We start from the raw sequence: 18348 nt of genomic DNA, 5'->3' as shown, positions 1-18348 counted from the left end.
GAAATAACTTCAAGAAACAATATTTTTTACTCGATCTTCTTAGTTGACTTTTAACATTCAATCGTTGTAAAATAATGTTCTCCATTGTGTCATGACAAGTGCAACAATGTTAGGAATTAAACAATTAATTCTATCGTCGGTATATTATCTTAAAAAAAGATTGCGATAATGTCATTCGGGATAGATTTCACTTTGAATCCAGATTTTTTCTTCCAAGTAGAAGAATCGAGTCAGGACGAAGAAAGAATTTTCTTTGACGCTTAAACCTGCGTCATTGCAACGTATCAATTTTATTCGTGGTCTTTACATCGGCTGTAATTCTCATCGAATGTCTATGGTATAGGTTAGGTTTTACCATGAAAGCGTGCAAATAGCTTTCAGGATTAATTTGTTGGCGCAAACGAATGCCATTTTATTTGTCCACGAGCTTCAAGTGTATCGTCAAGCGCGTTCCCATGCTTCCGTAACAAAGAGATAAGCAATTTGCAGTCGCAGAGTATCCGAGTGGAAAGTTTAACAATTTCCGTAATGGCACACGCGTTTCTAGCTTCCCCTGATAATTGAACGAAATTCATTCAGCTATTTTCGAGTGGGGGGATTTAATGCGAACACATTATCTGAAATTCCCTGGCGTTATAACTAACGCAGTAATTACGGCATAGCATTTTGATTTATCAGTTTAGATGCTTTGCCAACTGAAAGTGGTGAGATTATTTGTGCTTAAGGATTTTATTTGATTTATTCACCAATTACAAAATTTGACCCATTTATGAACGCAACGGTAAATTATTATAAAATCCTGTAGATTCAATGAAATCTTGACTACGTGCCTCCTTTATTCGTTATTTGTTATATATAGCAATAATTTATTCAAATAAAATTTACGAAATTACCGATTTTATGAATCATTTTAAAGACATAAATGATCTTAACCTATTTGATGGTTCTAACAAAAACATGAAATAAGTCGTAACGTTTTTACCTTGTTATATATTAAAATTTGTTTTTCTGCTTATATTTCGCTGCTTATATCAAGCCACAACATTCTCAACTTCTTCTCATAGTTGTTTCCCTATAAATATCTGCCAGTTGACTAGTAACGTCACGGAGGCTGTTTCGAGTGGTGCGCTATCGTGAGAATTTATATTGGACGCGTTTCATTGGACATAACCTAAAATCGATAGCACGCCGGCCGTGTCATCGAGTCCCAATCGCGTTTTAGTCGAAACGGTGCAACTGCAATTCGCCGTACCCTGCGTCCCTCATGGCTCAGTTTAACCAACTTTCTTAATCGCTCGTTCCTTTTGCCCTTGCCACTGCAACTTTTAGAAGCAGAGTACGGACGATTAAGGAGTACAATTTGTAGCGAGCAAATTGAAACGATAAATGAGTGGAAAAATATGAAATGCTAGTGAATAAATACGCGTTCGTACATGGTTTAGCAAAAATGACCGGAAATTGCACATTTCTACGAAAATTTTATACCAATTTATGACGTTCTGTGAAAATAAATAAATACCTGTGAGAACCTGTTCCAAACAAATTCCAACAAATTCTCCCAACTTGAACAATCTTCCCTACCACTGTCTTAATAAAAATCGTCGTTCACCGTGCACTATTCCCTCTTCTTCGATCAATTACCAAAAATTCTTTCAAATTTTAAATTTTTCCCTCGTTGTTCCCTTAAAAACTCGTCGTTCAACTTCATCAGAAATATTCCAGTTCCTTTAAAAATTCTCGAGAACGCCATGGATTGCTCGAACGGTGGCAATCATCGTAGGTACAATGTCGCGTTGCAAAGTTGGTAAAGTCGCAGCCCAGGCAAAAGGGCGATTATTGATTGGCTGCCTGTTGCTTTTAGCCCTGCAACTGCTGCGGTTACACTGCCTCGCCATCCCCTTCGCCCTTTTGTTCCCCCGCTCCCACCAAGGGCTTCTGTAGTCCGCTAATGGATACTTTTGTCCCGTTCCCCGACTATTTGGATACTTGCGTTTCGATTTTTATTCCCTTCATCTATTGCACTCTCCTCTATACGAAACGAACAATCGTCTGAAGTTTACTCTCCAGTTGGTTCCCCCTCACTAAATTGTCTGCGTTTCTTAGATTGTTTTCGGATATAGCAGAGGATTCGCTACTGTTTGGGCTATTATTTAGAGTAGATCGATCGCGTTCTTTCGTTTCAGCGATTACGCAGTCTGCGATGGGTTGTCTGAGAGAAAAAATTGATTTTAGAGGTAAGCGAGGAGGTGGGAAGAAATTTGTAAAAAATTTGAACGTCGTGCTGGATTATTGGCAAGGTTGACGGAAGCTTTGTTACAAAGAACCTTATTTATATAGATGATAGGTTTAAAAAAGGGGGAAAGTTGGTCGCCTGGTAAATTGGGACGTTGGAGAAGTTTTGTAACGTCGAAGCGAAAATACGCCTACGTAAAAGGCGAGGAACACTATCGTTGTTCTTTGGAATATATTGGTTAACTAAGCTGGCAACTAAGTGATTGCGGATTTTCTCAATGCCACCTAATGACAAAATCCGCAATCACTTGGTTGCCAACCAAACAGAAACTGTAAAATTGCAAGAATTTGAAATACGCGAATTTTCAAGCAAGGAGTATAATCGTAACAAGACGTTTGTTTGTACAAGTAATTTGTTTGTAGAAGTCGGAAAATATAAAAATTTGGAAGTACAGTAATTTCAATGTACAGAGTACCAGAAAGATAGCTCTATCGATAACTATTTTTTAAAAATTAAATCTCAATAATTGTACAATAACTTTTAAACCGATGGTGATTACAGGTACTTGTATGCAGTACATTCGTACGTTAAAACCCAATTACACAGCTAACTATCAAATTCGAAATTGCAGTACGAGAACGAAACAGAGTAATCTCGATTTGATGGTGGAAGCTCATCCGTGTCCACTATGTTCGATCGACGTTGCTATCCACGGACGATGAAACTGTCGAAAATTCATTATTGTTACCAGCGATAAGTTATTTACGTGGCGTTGTACGCTGATTAAATCTCGTCAGATGTACCGTGCAACTGCACACGTGGCCAAGCCTCGAGGCCGTGAAAATTATTACGCTGCGGGCGAATCACTGGCTACAGTTGAATATTAAGCCGATCGGCAGTGGCCTATTTTCTGCATACATCAGATTGTTTCTATCGAATGGAAACAATTACCATTGAAATTCATCTATAATTCATCTTCGATCGTTTTTTCAATTGTTATCGTTAATACCGTCAGATGGCTAAACAGGTTTCTTCAAATTCCATCGTTTTTCTTGTTGTTATTTTATATTTGAGAGGTAGGATCTCGTTAGTTATTATTATATTATCTGGATAATAAATCCACATTTCTCGGAGCAGAAAAACCTTTATTGCACACACTTGGAAGGAACACGAACGAATGAACGAAAAGACAAGAGAAGTCTCAAAATTATCGATCAGGTCTATCGACCGTGTCTAGTAATAACTTCTAGTTACTCCTTTTGTAACTAGCCGTCAGCATATAGATGGCGAGCGAGAACTCACGTTGTTATTTTCAACATTTCTAATAATCTACGTTCGCTAAAAAATTCTATCGTCGTTCAAATTCATCCATCATTTAGATTTAATTTACAGTTCAAATCAAATCTTTTTTTAAAAATATTTTCTTAATAATTTCTCATTCAAATTCGATTATCATTCGAATTATAGTGATATCGACCATGTTCTACTACTGTCGCAGAGATTATGGAATTTTTTATATGTGTGGCGACCGATGAAATTGCTTTCTACGGGGAAAGCGCGGAGACTTGGGATTCTTTGAAATTCCAAACGTTATAGCCGATGAATTTTAACGGCGATTAAATTTAGACGAACTTTAGACTACCGATGTCAGAAACCTGACAAGTTTCCCTGGCAAAGAGAACGTATTATCCCGCGATAAAAGAAAAGATCGGTGAAAGGAATTCGCCGAGTGAAGAACGGCTGGGATAAATTCCATCAGTCGAATTCCGAGCCGAGATCCGTCCGTAATTCAGGACAGAGAGCATCACTGTTTAAAAGAGACAAAAGTTTCCCACCTATTTCCTCGTCCAGTTATCTCTTCTCACGGCACACGAGGATGAAATAGAGGCGAACGTGATCTATGAACATCCTCGAACCGATTTTCTCCAATCTTGTCGGCATACAATGGCCCTTTTCTGTAATTTCATCGCTGGAAAATCGTTTACGGGCAAGAAGACTTTGCTTGCTTAAGCGAGGGCTGATTTTGTTCGAACTGTGGAATTTTTTCAATCGGAGACTGTAAATTGTTTCTCGCCGAGAATTTTAGAATCGTTGTGAAATTAAAGAATAAGGCGAGACTAAAAAAATAAGATTAGATTGGAGGGTTGATCATTTGGTAGATTATTTCATTTATTAATTCACTACTATGTTCGAATTCTGTTTGTGGGAAAATTCAAATTTCTCTTAGAAGGAAAATAGGGAAAATGGGGAAAATTTGGGAAAAATGGGGATTATTTATTTTTAAACCTCGATTATTTATTTTTTAACGCAACGAAGAAATTCCCTTTGAACGAAACTAATTTAACAAATCTTAATACGTCAATTTGATTTTGCGATATACAGTTTGTCTGACTATAACAAGTTGAGTCTACTGATTGAACAGACAGCAGTTTTCAAACGTTCCGTCAATAAGGACATTCTTGCAGCAGTGTTTAACTTAGAAAGTACGTTTAATAGACAGTCAGGCTGTAGAGTAATAATATTAAAATTTGTTCTTGTTCCGTGTCGGAACGTTTTCGTTTCATTAACCTGGCCGAAGAATTGTCATGGAGCAAAGTTAAATTAACTCGGACCCAGAGTTTCACCGCACCTTCTTCTTTGGTATCCAAGCGGTGTTTGTGCCATGTCTTTGTTGGTGCAAACTATTAAATTGTTTCAAACGCAGCTAGTGCGTTCACCTGAGTGTCACGAAACTTGCAAAACAATATTTGTAATTTCATACATAATATTTCATTTTTGCTATTAACTTACAAATTTTATCTGATTTGGAATTAATTTTAACTCGATTAAGCAATTCAAAGAAACAAATTTATGTAGAAAACAGCTCCAAACGTCGCGGAACAGTTTCAGACTTAATCTTACCAACTTGTAAATATTCTCAAAATTAGATACATTTCTCTTTTACAGTTTGAGATACAAATGCAGCGATTTTCACAAGTTTTAAGATGCAAAACTTGTTGCTCGACATCGTCAAACATCATGCAACTGTCTAATGTTGATATTTTTCTTCATTTTCCATAACTTTAAATTCAACAGAGTATCGTAAAATTATCTTAATATGTAAATTATGTTTCAAACGTGTTCAAACGAATTTTTCAGATTTGTATAGTCGTATTTATTTGTTATATACAAACACTCTCAAACACGATAAAGTTGCTCCACACTTACATCTTCCTTCATCATCAACCAGTTACTCGACTCAGATCGTTTTGAGGTACGAAAATGTTCGTTTGAAAATGTCAAACATCACGCAACTGTTCCAAACTAATTTTTCTTCTCATCCCTTAGTCTTCGCCTAAACTCTACCTACCTTTTTCAACTGATCTTTTCCCTCAGTTTACATCCAGAACTTGAGTTCCAACTGATCCCGGAAACTTGCAAACACAAAGTTACCAATCAAACACCATCAAACATCATACAACTGTCTCAAACCTAAGTCCACTTTTATACTCGACTTATTCTGCAAGTTTGATGCGATGTAACCATCAACGAAGGTTTACCGAGGATCAACCGGAATTAATTAATTAGCAGACCGTTCGCGAATCTGTTTATCGTTCTCTGTAGACCCTCGATGATCCCTCAAAGGAAATGACCAAGGAAAAGCTCTTCAATTCCCACTCCTCGACTATCTGCTCAAGTAATTTCGCTAATCACAGTGGAGATTATTTCGCCCTGAGGCTACAACGACGTTCTATTTACCGTTTTCTCGGTATGGGAGTTTCGCAAATTTGCACAGCAGGTAGAGGAAGATGTCAACCAAACTGTCCCGTTTGAAGGATAGGCAGGTCTCGTTTGCAGGACAGACGAGAGAGAAACGTCAGAGAATGCAATGTTTGATCAGTTCCATAACCTAATGATTTACTTCCATCTCGATAGACCTGAAAGCTCTATGAACTTTTCTGGGAATCTTTACCTTTCTGCTGGGAAATTGGGGATTGACCTGTGTTTTGGTGAATGCAAATGGAATTTATGTTACAGCGAACGAACGAAATAACGAACCGAATGGCCAGATTATTTTGTTGATTGGTTTTTTTGACTGGTTTACCTTATTTTGGTTACCAGCATTAGTGTTAAAAAAGAATCGTTGAAGATTTTTGGATTTTACTTAAGTAGGCTACGATTAAAAAGTATTATACGAAACTTCTTTCGAAGATTTTTATTTTGAATTTAAATTCACTTGTATTATCCTTAAAAAAGGATTCTGTTCACACCTGTCTTTTAATCATCGGGACTTTTAAGTTTAATCTAATTAAAAATATTCTATTAAACTCTGGTTCACGTTATTATAAATTTCGTCAATAAATGGCATATTCATCCATCTCAACTTTTCTCTTCCATTGCTAGAACTTCTACCTACTTACGGATTCCACAGATCCCATTTCTACTTCCATCGATCGTTCGATGCTAAGAACTCGAAAATCTAGTTCAATCTGTAACGCGACCAATCCTTCAGGCAGTAATAAATCCACGAGCGGGCAAAACGCATCGGAACAAATTGGTAGCATCGATCGAACGCGTTTCGAATGTGGTTCTCCGTTAACGGGTGATAACTCGCGATATTAGTATGGCACAGAGGACGAAAAGCAAACCGCGCAAGCGTTCGTTCCTATATCGACCCTTGACCGTCTCTTTGGAGCATCCGTTTCATCGAATGCAGGTCTCGTTGTCTCAATTGTACGATTCACTAACGATTATGCATCGGTCGAATAGCATCTGGGACCAGGACTATGATTAGGCGCCTGAAATGTTTCGAATTGGCAGAATTATTTCGCAAAGATTCCTTTCTTCGTAATTACGCTTCTGAGAACCGAATGTTTTTTCTGGAAAAATATGTTTTCTCTTTGTCAATTACTAATAACAAAATACATAAAATATCGTCAATATTTCACTACCAGTAACAAGTAATATGAATCTTTTTTTTTGCAAGTATAAAACAAATTTATTCCGACGAGTTTGTAAAAAATTTGTTTATTGTAAAAAGTTAGTTTTCCAGAAAAAATATTTTCTTTATTGAGCGATTGAATGATTTTACGAACATCTGTAAAACGAACTTCAATGTGTTATATTTATGAAGAAATTTCCGTTCGAATTTTATTGTATAGTGCTGGCATATTGCTTGGGAACTATTTCTAAGTGGTTCTGGAAATTGTAGCTCTCTCGCTAATAATGCTTCGACCAACATTAAAGCTAGTACCGTAATCAAATGAAAAAGCGACGCATCAAACGGACTTACTGATTTACATTGACTCCTCAATAATTCATTTTAACCTACCTTGCGCGGTGCTTCTGCCTGCCATATCCATCCCTTTGTACCTTCAATGTTATCCAATAACGCATTATTAGTCAGATAACAGCGGCAGTTTTCATTTCAAGCAATGTTAACAAGCGACAGATACGCCGAATGGTCACTAAAATTGGAAATTCTTCTCTATGCTGTATCTCAGATATGTGACTTCACAAAGTGTCGCCATTGAAAGATAAAAAACCTTGAAGTTTCCCTTTTATAATGCTTTTTGAATCACGTCGATACGACGCTCCGTTCTCGAGATATCGTTGTTTAAAAAGAATTGTAATTTTTTAACAGCGCGACTAATTGCGTCCCACGCATTGTCCTGCCTCACACTAGTCACGTGATTACTTATAGTCGCGGGTTTGTAGTGTCGCTAGTAGCAACGTATGTGAAGAAGTAGATTGGGTGGATCTAGTCAGCCATTCATACACGGAACGTCGTGTCGCTCTCGTAAAGTTTGAAACGGTGTATCATGGGAATGGATTAAGGTATCGACTTGAAACAGAGTGCATTTTCAAGAGAAAGCTTTCCTCTATCCCTTGAATAGAATTTTAGTGAAAACTGCGAGGTTCTGCTGAGTGTATTTTGAGATAAAAGAGGATTAGAGTGTTATATAGAAGACTGAGAAGCGTGGCGTAGGACATTCTACTGATAATTTACATAAAACAATTTGAACATATGAAAATTTGTACAAAACGTTTATCCTTCGTTTTGGAAGACAAAGTTTTACTCTGTTGTTTCTCCATTTATCTTAGTTGAAAATTGAATATTTTATATTCATATTGAAACTATAAAATTATAGAAAGAAATCAGAAAAGTTTTTTAAACAAACAAAATATATTTTATGTTCAACATATAAAATATATATTGAATATAAAATATATAAAAGCGTCGGCTATTTTTTTTCAAGTAAAAAGAAATACAAGTGAATAGCAACCCTTAATTGCACGGTGCTTTTTTTAACTTCTTCGCGTTATTGCTTCTGTTAGATCGTAAAAGCACAATTTTCTTAGGAATCATAGCGATGAATTCGAACAGAGAGTAGTGTAGAAAAATTGCCCTACAAATGGTAGAACAGTAATGACGTACAACAGAAGGAAGAAAGAAAGCAGCTCGGCCCATTATTGCTAGACTTCCGGAGTCACTGAGCAACCGGGAAAAATCTCATCGACTTTTAAGGTGAAAAAGGGAGATGAAAAATCGCCATTACCAGCGCGAACAGAGATCTGAAGACCATGAAAGAATATAAGAAAGAGAGAAAAGAGAATTCACCTTAGAAAACTCAGATAATTTCAACTAAATTAGTCCTATATTTTTGAATCTATAGCGTGAAAAAAAGTGCAAGAAAATAATTGAATACATTTAAATATAGATAAAAGTACTGATACAAGTATTAAGAAAATGAAAACTTGTCACTAATGTAATAAAATCACAGGGTTCCCTCAAATTAAATTTTATCACATGGCCTCTTTAAATTAGAATATTCTATTTACTCAAACATGTATTACAAAATTTTCAAATTTTATATATCCAATGAATATTTTTTAGACCTTTATTACTTGAGTTAAAGTTACTCGAGTTAAAATTATAAAATTATTTAATGACTTAGTTTTTGGTTAAAAAGTGAATTCTCTCTCTCTCTCTCTCTAATGAAGTTACAAAACATAATTATATTAATTTTCATAGAAGCTCCGAGAGCTTTCAAAACAAATATATTATCATTACATAAATGGAAGAAAAATCAGAAAATAATATTTTCACAAATTGTTCAGCGATTTATTTTGTTAAATAAAACGAACAAAGAGTCGAGATACTACAATAGCTGTGATTTAAACATAGAGAACAAAGGAAATCACGTTGAATTTCAATACCTATGTATGCCTAACAGAATATCTCGAAATTGTTAAGGCTATCGAGAACACGCGAATGGTTTTATTTCCGTTATTCAGATTGAAGCGAAATTTTCCTCTCTAACAATACGATTTATTCAACTTTATACTTCATGTATTGTAATAACGACACAGTAACATTTTAACTAGCCTCTTGTTGCGTAATGAACGTTCGTTTCTTTCTTTGCAGAAAATCAATCTGCCATTACGTGAATTTGTAATCGTCCGATATAAAATAAATGTTTAACGTGCTGTTGTCGGTAATTGCTTCGCGTTCTCTGCGTCCACATTCCCTGTGTCGACGCCAACCTTGTTTTATCACACTTGAACGCACCGACGTCTCGAATCGATTGCGTGCTATTGCGGCAATTTGCAAACATTATTGCGATATTCATCCATGTTTGAATATCGCTCCATACGGTCATACGTCCAACGGTCACCGAGATGAACCTCATCGTAAAATGATGGAGAAAGCTCGGCAATTTCGGCGTTAATGCTTTAATTTACCGTTTTATCGATTTATTTTAATTTAGCGAGAATTTTTTTTTTAATGAATATAATACGACGAAATAAATATAACATGATCATGATCTTTTAATATATATGCAATCTATGTTGTTCTGTTATTATAGTTCTGTTAAATTACTTTATTTACCTTTTTAAATAATTTTTAGGATTTTTAGTTAGTAGAATATCGTACTGTTATCTCAAATTATACGCTTTCGAGAAACTGGTCTTTTTTAAAGAATCTAGGTAATTTCCCATTATCGAAAATTTACATAGAATTTTATTCTGTTATCACGAATTACACGTAATTTAATGAAGAATTACTAGGTCGAATGCAGTTTGAGCACCAACTGATATTTCGAGTATCCCATGAACCTTATGGGAACCGGATTACAAATCGAAATAGTTTTAAGTGGAGTTATATGAGATATCTCGTATCTGAATGAGCGATTCTATTTAATTTTTAAAGCACCATTATCCTACTTTATTAGGCTTTTACCCTTTTCAAAAACTGCAAATATCATCGTGAGTATAACACTTTACAAAACTATTTTACTGTACAAAATATTAATCATACGTGACAAGGGAAGCTGAAAAATATGAAAAAATATCATAATTCTATCAAGTGAAAATATATTTATCCGGGACAATGTAGAAGTAATTATCACCAGCATGATAAAGTACAAATCTTGGGTGAAGCTTGTTAAAGTTTGAAGAATCTCATTTCAAAGGAGCAGCTAAACACAATTACGTGAATATATTGTAACTCGTTGAATAAATAACGTCTAAAACGAGATAGGATGGCAACGATAGTGCATTAATTAATGCATCAGTCAAGCACGTGTTCTCAATAAGAAGCAAACTAATCATCAATCTCACTCTCCCGTTCGTTTAGTTCGCATACAGGGTGGATTCAATTACAGCTTGAGAATTTCCAATAATCCGATAGTCTATGTGTATAGTCATGAATGACTGACATCGATTTAATTCATTTTACCGTGAAATGAATACACTAATTCACTATTGTTTAAATTATCGCCTGCAATTACACGCACAAGGAATTTTCTTTTCAACAAACACAAGACATTTCAATCGATACATTCGAAATACATTAAGAAAATTAGATTTTAAATTTACCATTACGTTTGCTTACGAATAACCGAACGAAGGGCGGATGATTCGTTACGAAAAGAAAAAATCAATTATACGTTTTTCTAACAAAAGGAATCAGTTACGTATGAATAAAGAAATAATCAATGGAAAGGGAGTAAAATTCCTCTGTTCGTATTTTTCCACGATTATCACGTGAAATAGTCGTACAGTTATTTTTCCACGAAACAGTCTCGAATTTACCATGAAATTACGTCGCCAACAGCTTTCCACCAGTTTTCTCTCGAAAAAGCCTTCTATAACAATTCAGTCTTTTGCGAGAATTTACAAGAAAAACACGCGACAATACACACACGCGCACAGTGAGTATCAAAGATGCGTGCACACCTCAGAAAATTGAGATTCGTATAATATTGACTGACATTTTATCGTATCCTTATATATTTTATATCTTCCCATTCAATTTTCAATTGACACAACGTATGCGTAAGAGTCTTTGAGGAAGTTTCGTCACTTCGATATGTGTACTTGCGATCCTCGCTGCATACTCGTTGGTTACACTTGGATCCAGCGTATGAGTTCTCCTTGACAGGCTGCAGAATTTCTGCACTTGCTATTTTCGCTTTTATTTACTGTTGATCATCGGCCTGACGGCCGAGTCGCAGACGGAACGTCGGTCGATACTATTTCTGAATGGACAACACGTGCAAAGTTAAAGGGGGAAAAAAGGAAAATAAACGAAGGAAAGTTGAATTACTAAAAATTATTTAGCAATTCGCGAATTAAGGAAACGGGTAACGCGTGGAAAATTAGAAAAAAAAAAAAGAAAAGATTGGAGAACCTTCTAAAATTGTATTACTCTGAAAGAAAAATTCTGAAATAAAAATCAAATATTATCCTAATGTCATATACAAATTCTAAAATGAACGCGAGAAGTGTGAGATATGTTCTTTAAAAAAATCCAGCGTGTAACCAACGTTACATAAAAAATATATAAAACGTAAAAAACGCTCGACAAAAAATACGAAAAGATACAAAGGACATAAAAAACGTTCTCTACGAAATAAAGAAAATACTGCAAAATGGAACGAGTATAAAAAATATTGCACGTGTGAGAAGCATATTTTATGAAAAATATAAAAACATATCGTACCGGAAGAATAAAAAACATAAAAGACATAGTATAGTACAGTAAGTTCTTAATTACGCGATAGAAAGGTATTACATGGGACTTAAAAAAATATTACGTAACGAGTGTAAAATAGAATCGGAAAAAATATAAAATTGTAAAATATAAAAATATATAAAATATAAAATTTTATTCTGCAAAAGAAACAAGCAGTCGTTTATGCGATAGAAGAGGTGTCTCGATGAGGAATGCGTAATGAAGCGTTCCAGCCAGCTTTTTAATTGCTATTTACCGAGCTTTCATCCACTCCCCTCGCTCCTCCACTTGTCTAGACTTCAAAGTGTGTCCCGAAGCGCGCCCTCGAGCAGAAACGATGATTTTTCATGGAGCGTTTGTGTACTTGTTTATTCTCGTCGATTCTTCCTGTGATCATTACTTCGCAACAGTGACACTCGATCCATTCGCACCAGCGGAAAATATAGTATCTCTGTTGCTTTTGAAAAAGAACAATTGGTCGGGGCCAATTTATCGGTAACTGCGAATTCGGCGTTAAATTTATGTAAACAAATTCGAGTAAATACGTGAAGTATTCTCTGAACGATATATTTTGTACAAAACGAAATGTCTTATAAGGTGAAAGTATTTAAAAGATCAGATAAGAAGATCGAGAGGCTCAGTGGAAGAACAGCAGAGCTACGTCGTTTAAAAATTCAGACAAGTATTCATAAATATGGCAATCTTTAACAAATTTTTGCACCTAGCATCCATAACGTTCAATTCCCAACTCTAGTCAAGCTGCCAATTTTCTAAAAAAAAGTTCAAACGTCAAAATTCTCAAAATTGTACAATCCACAATGTCTAATTTCCAACCCTGAAAGGTGATCTAGGAACAAGAAGAAGGCCACAAGCTATTCCATATTATGCTTATCGAAAGTTCTGCAATCCGCAGCATCTCAAATCTTAATATAATATTGACTTAACCGACTCACCATCGTTATAGACTACAGTTTTTATAGCGAAAAAGAACCACATAAAGCTTCTAAAATATCATAAAGCAGTGTAGTGAGAAAATCAAAGTCTATGCTCTTAACTTTGGTCCAGAGGCAAAATGGCTCCACGCATGTCCTCGGAGGCGTCATTTGTCTCAATCATGTTTTTCCCCATCGACTAGCGGTGAACACGCGAACCACTCACGTGCAGTTCGCTCGCGTGTCCCATAACTCACGTCACGTGACCGGCGTGTCGCCTTAAGTAGAAATGACAGACGTAATGGCCAACCGGTAGTCCATTACCCACTTGTATGACGTACGAAATGATAGCACGGCTATCTGCCATAAAGATTGACACAATTTGCTAGGCACACGCGTATATTTCCGTCTCATCTAACCGAGAACTACCTCGAAGGACGGTCTTTTCCTTATATAACGTAACACACAATTGAAACGTGTCTTACCAACATGATCGTTGTCCGATGAACAAATCACAGATCATGGGTTCACATGTTCGTTGATATTGACGCGTTTGTTGCGTCTAGTCGATTGTTTAATTAATACTTAAAATAATTTTTTTAAGCATTTTAGTTTCCCTTCTACGTTTACAAAATCTTCAACATTTCTACTTAAGCTTCTTTTATTTTATTTTATTTTATTACGATCAATAGCTTAATATCCTTGGTATTTGATAACTTTTCTTGGTAATTTATTTGTATATTTTTAAAGTTTATTTACAGGTGAAATACAAATGTTCTTTTGAATCAGTGACATATTTAAATTCTTAAATTATATGCAAATTCGTAGAGGGAAGAAATTGTACTTTCTTCTTTTCTACTTTCTGTTTAACTATGCAAACGTAGTTTCGTTAAACGAATCGAATACGAAGTTGCTCTATTAATTAGATCGAGCAAAACGAATTAATTACCTTGGCTCACTATCGATTTTAGACCTTGGTAATTATTAAATGAACCGTGTTCAGGGGAGAATTAAATGCTGAATTTTGCATGATTTTGCCAGTAACCTCCTCATCATCAGAAAATTCGAACTGTTTTAGAAACGTGTACATTGAAGTTCCTTGTCAGGAGTTTGGCATTTTCGTAATTGATCCTGAATCATTAGCAAAATTTTGGACTTCTAGATAACCCCGTTCCAACCCTAGAAGATTGGTTTATCTTCATTATGAAAACAAAAGATCGGAACAGAAACGAAAACTTTTAATGAGTTCCAAAAATATTGTTATGCTTACAATTCATCCTTCCATTAAAATTTCAATTAAATTACAACACGTTTCTCTGCACGCTTCGCTATGGGGAGATTTAAAATTTCCAGAGAGACCAAACAGTGACACTGACTATCGAAATCATTTGAATTAATTTTGTTAGATAAGTAAAAAATTCATATTAGCTGGATTAAGTAAAATTGAATTAATTAAAAATTGTATGAAAACATTTGGCTAAATTTAAGGAAAACTAATTAATTAATATTGCAGATCGAGTGTGATTTGGTTAATTAAAAGTTGTATGAAAAAAAATTTGATTTCAAGCAAAGGAAAATGAATGAATTAATTATGAATTGTATAAGAAAATTTGATTGAAGCTGAGATATTCTTATTACGGCACTGAGATGTTAGAGACCTGCGCAATCGGGGAATTCCCAGCGTCCCAGACAAAAGGTTCACGTGGAATTTTCATGGAAGCCTGCAGTCCAAGAACGTTATGACGTTATTAGAAAATTGAATTGTGTATCGGGTTTCATAAATTCTGAACTCCTATTATTTCATTCTCCATTGCGTCACAACAAAAATCAATGAACAAATTCATCTATATCTATCTCTATATCTATACAGATGTATCTCATATAAACTTGTCCGTTGGCATTTCAAACTATCTCTTTTTCACTTAAATGAAAATCTGTCATACATCCATCAGAACTGGCATATGTATTTTCAAAAATTTCAGATAAAAATTCTTTTTTTTCATTGTATACAAGATCATAAATATTCTTTTTTCCTTTTTCTCTCTCTCTCTTTTCTAGAACAAGAAAATAAAAAACGACAGGACAGTTACATTTCCGCATTTGGTACAAAACGAAACTATCGTTTCTGCGTTTTAGATAAATCAACAATTTCGAAATAAAATAAGATATTTTTATATAACTTTTGCATTGAGTTTGTACCTTTTTTTAACTTTCTGAATATTTCGAAAAAATGTCGACTGTGTTGTATCTACGGAATCTCATGAATTTATCGACGTTCATTTTCATAATTAATTACTAACTCTATTATTTTCAATTAAATTAATGCAGAAGCACGCCACATCATTTTTTAAAAATATTTTCTTTTTATATTTTATTTCACAGTTCGTTTCATTTTCTTTCTGTCTGCACCTCTGACGCGTTCATTTACGCCACTTTTTTACATCCTCTATCCATTCCCCAACGAAATTTTCGATTATCTGACACAAAATCATCCATCTCCACGTTATTCATCTCCATGTCGTTGTTTTGCTACCTCTTCAGTTGTCCACGGATTACGACAGTCGTTGTCAGGTGCCAGCGTGGTTAACCAGAGCCATTCGTTTCCTTTTCTTCTCGCGTAACGCGGTTTATCGCCCTCATTCAGATATTTCCGGCTAGCGAGTGCTCGCACTTTACCGTCGACAACGCTCTCGAATCATAACGACAACGAGCAGATAATCTAATCCACCTTGATGCTTATTTTAGTGCATTAATACACGATTATTCTAACACAAAATTGATTTGATAATTTAACTTATACCACTTTATATGAATTGTTATAAATACAACGAGCAACTCTATTTTTCAATAAATATCACTACCAATATTATTTTTAATATTCGATTCAACCTTAATCCGTCTTGAACTTAAATAACGAAGACTTGAATTCATTATACGATTAATACGATATCAACGCATTAAACAATGTGCGTTGAATTAATTTTATAATAAACTCTCCATTCAATGTTTATTATTCTCAGTTTCTTTATTACACGTTCGTAAAAAATGATGCGTGAAGGCATAACTGAGGGAGATTTATTTTGTTTCATTTTAGTTGATCCTATTTCATCAACATTTCCGAGTATTTTATTATTGTTATAAAAATAAGAATAAAACGGGAGAGAAATTTTAGCGAGATTGAGCAAGAAAATGGTTCTCGTGTTATTAAATTGAATTCTTCCTGATTCCACTTGAATATCCAGAGTATCCTATCATTTTCTAGAAAATTGTTAACTCTTGTACTGTCCACGAAAGTTGAACTATTCGATTAATCCCTCCAAAAAATGTTCCCTTAAAAGTCATAAACCTTCTAAGCTATAAATTGACATGTCACCGTCTGTTTCTCCGTTTCTCATGAAGAGCAGCAGCGACGACGAGGACATGGTAAGCGCGTTACAGTCGCAGACAACGGGATATTTGTCTCGTGCAAAGCGGAAGTGGTGCATGAAACAGGGTAACAGGATGCTCGATGATGTTGGGCAACGTCACGGTCCTCGACAGGCCAGACAGCTCTAAATTAAACATAGATATCTGCACGGCAGCGATTCTTTAAACAAACGGCGCGCGTTGCGCTGCTAAAACGTGCAACAGAGGCAAAAACTCTGCACGTGCCAATGTTTATGTACACTACCACTTATAAGTATCTAGTCAGTTTTCTGAGTGTGTGTTGAGTTAAGAGAACGTGGAGTTGGTCCATTACGAGGGTAGCATAATTATGAAAAGCAAATTTTGGACTAGAAATTTTTCGGAAGAAATATATGGTAATTGTGTATAACAACTTAATGACTTTTTTAAATTTTTACTCCTTAAATGTGATATTTTTCTTAGTTTCCTAGAAATAACGAAGAATTTAATAGATGTAATATCTTTTCGCTTTAATCTTTCGCCCGACTATATTAATTAACTAGCCATAGAGACTACACTTTTGACTATGTCAATTAACTAGCTTTCCGTCATCATAAATTTACAAGTTTTAATTTGTTTTATTACCTTTGCTTATGTAGAGGATTTCAACTTTTAAAAAATCAGTTTAGAAAATATCATTAAATTCCTTCATCTGTAGTTTGGTAAATTATTCCCAACTAAATAGAAGATGTTAGTATTAATTTAAAACATATTAATTAATTAATTAATTTAAAATTAATTAATTTAAAAACAAATTAATTTAAAACATATAATCGAAGATCCTTTTAACCAGGAATAAATTGTTTTGGTGTAAAATTCAACTTCGGAAAATCAATTTAAAACGTATCGTTGGACTTTTCTTTACCGGTAATTTCGCGATTAAATTACATTCACTGAGATATAAGCAAATGTTCGGATAGTTTTGAACGCTGGTTGTATATTGGGGCTTGAGCGGTGGGGCTAGCATGTCTGACCTAATTTTTGCAAAACAGTCGGCGCAGAGGAACGTTAGTGCGATGCTGGCCACCAACGATGTCGTCGACATTATCCGGCACTGTTATGATCATAGCGTTAACCGGAAATTCGAGTGGAATGTTAGAAACTTTATTTAGAAAGTCTTTTACGATTAACAATCTTCCCTTCGTTTAACATTACGATTGTGATAGACATATTTTGCGGCTTTTCCTCGTGCTATTCTAAATCGAGGAATTTATCTCGAGCCTTTAATTAAAATTTACAATTCTCGCTTTAATATCTATAATTAAACTATTTTCTATCAAGCTTTATTGTACATACGTAAACATAAAAATTATTCATAAACGTCATTCTATAAATATTCCCCAAAACATCCCCTACTTACGCAGTATGATACAATCCTGACAAAAAGGGAAAAGGAAGGATAAAAAAATTACGTCATAAAAATTCTCATCTGATTCAAACAAATACAAACGAACGCACGAACAAAGTTTTAACGAATCAGCAATCCAATCGATCCCATCGCCCAATTCTAAGCTAAACCATATACGCATTGAACAGAGAATCGAACGGATCAATCGAGCGTAGGAGTTTGGCTACCAACAGGCAGAGAAAAAGAAAACAAGGAAAATGATGACGGTGGCGGCGTCGCGGTACCCCCCGGTTTTCCGGATGTTACGTTACTGTGCTACGGCGACGCCACACAGAGAATCGTTCCGTCAGTCGGGTCTCGGCCGCCGTAAACGTTAATACGACAGCGCACA

At 35.1% G+C, this 18348-nt stretch overlaps 1 long non-coding RNA gene across 1 annotated transcript; it reads right to left on the bottom strand.

Annotated features, from left to right (window-relative positions):
* Window positions 1-710: 710 nt before the first annotated feature.
* Window positions 711-3102, bottom strand: LOC125386514. The gene is made up of 2 exons (XR_007226746.1): window positions 1520-3102; window positions 711-1322 (listed from the first exon to the last, which is right to left on the bottom strand). It is a non-coding gene; the product is annotated as an uncharacterized LOC125386514 (long non-coding RNA).
* Between the last annotated feature and the right edge of the window lie 15246 nt (window positions 3103-18348).

This window comes from Bombus terrestris, chromosome 16 (genome assembly GCF_910591885.1).
Source record: "Bombus terrestris chromosome 16, iyBomTerr1.2, whole genome shotgun sequence".
Lineage (NCBI taxonomy): Eukaryota > Metazoa > Arthropoda > Insecta > Hymenoptera > Apidae > Bombus > Bombus terrestris.
This window is presented reverse-complemented; position numbering and strand designations above follow the sequence as displayed.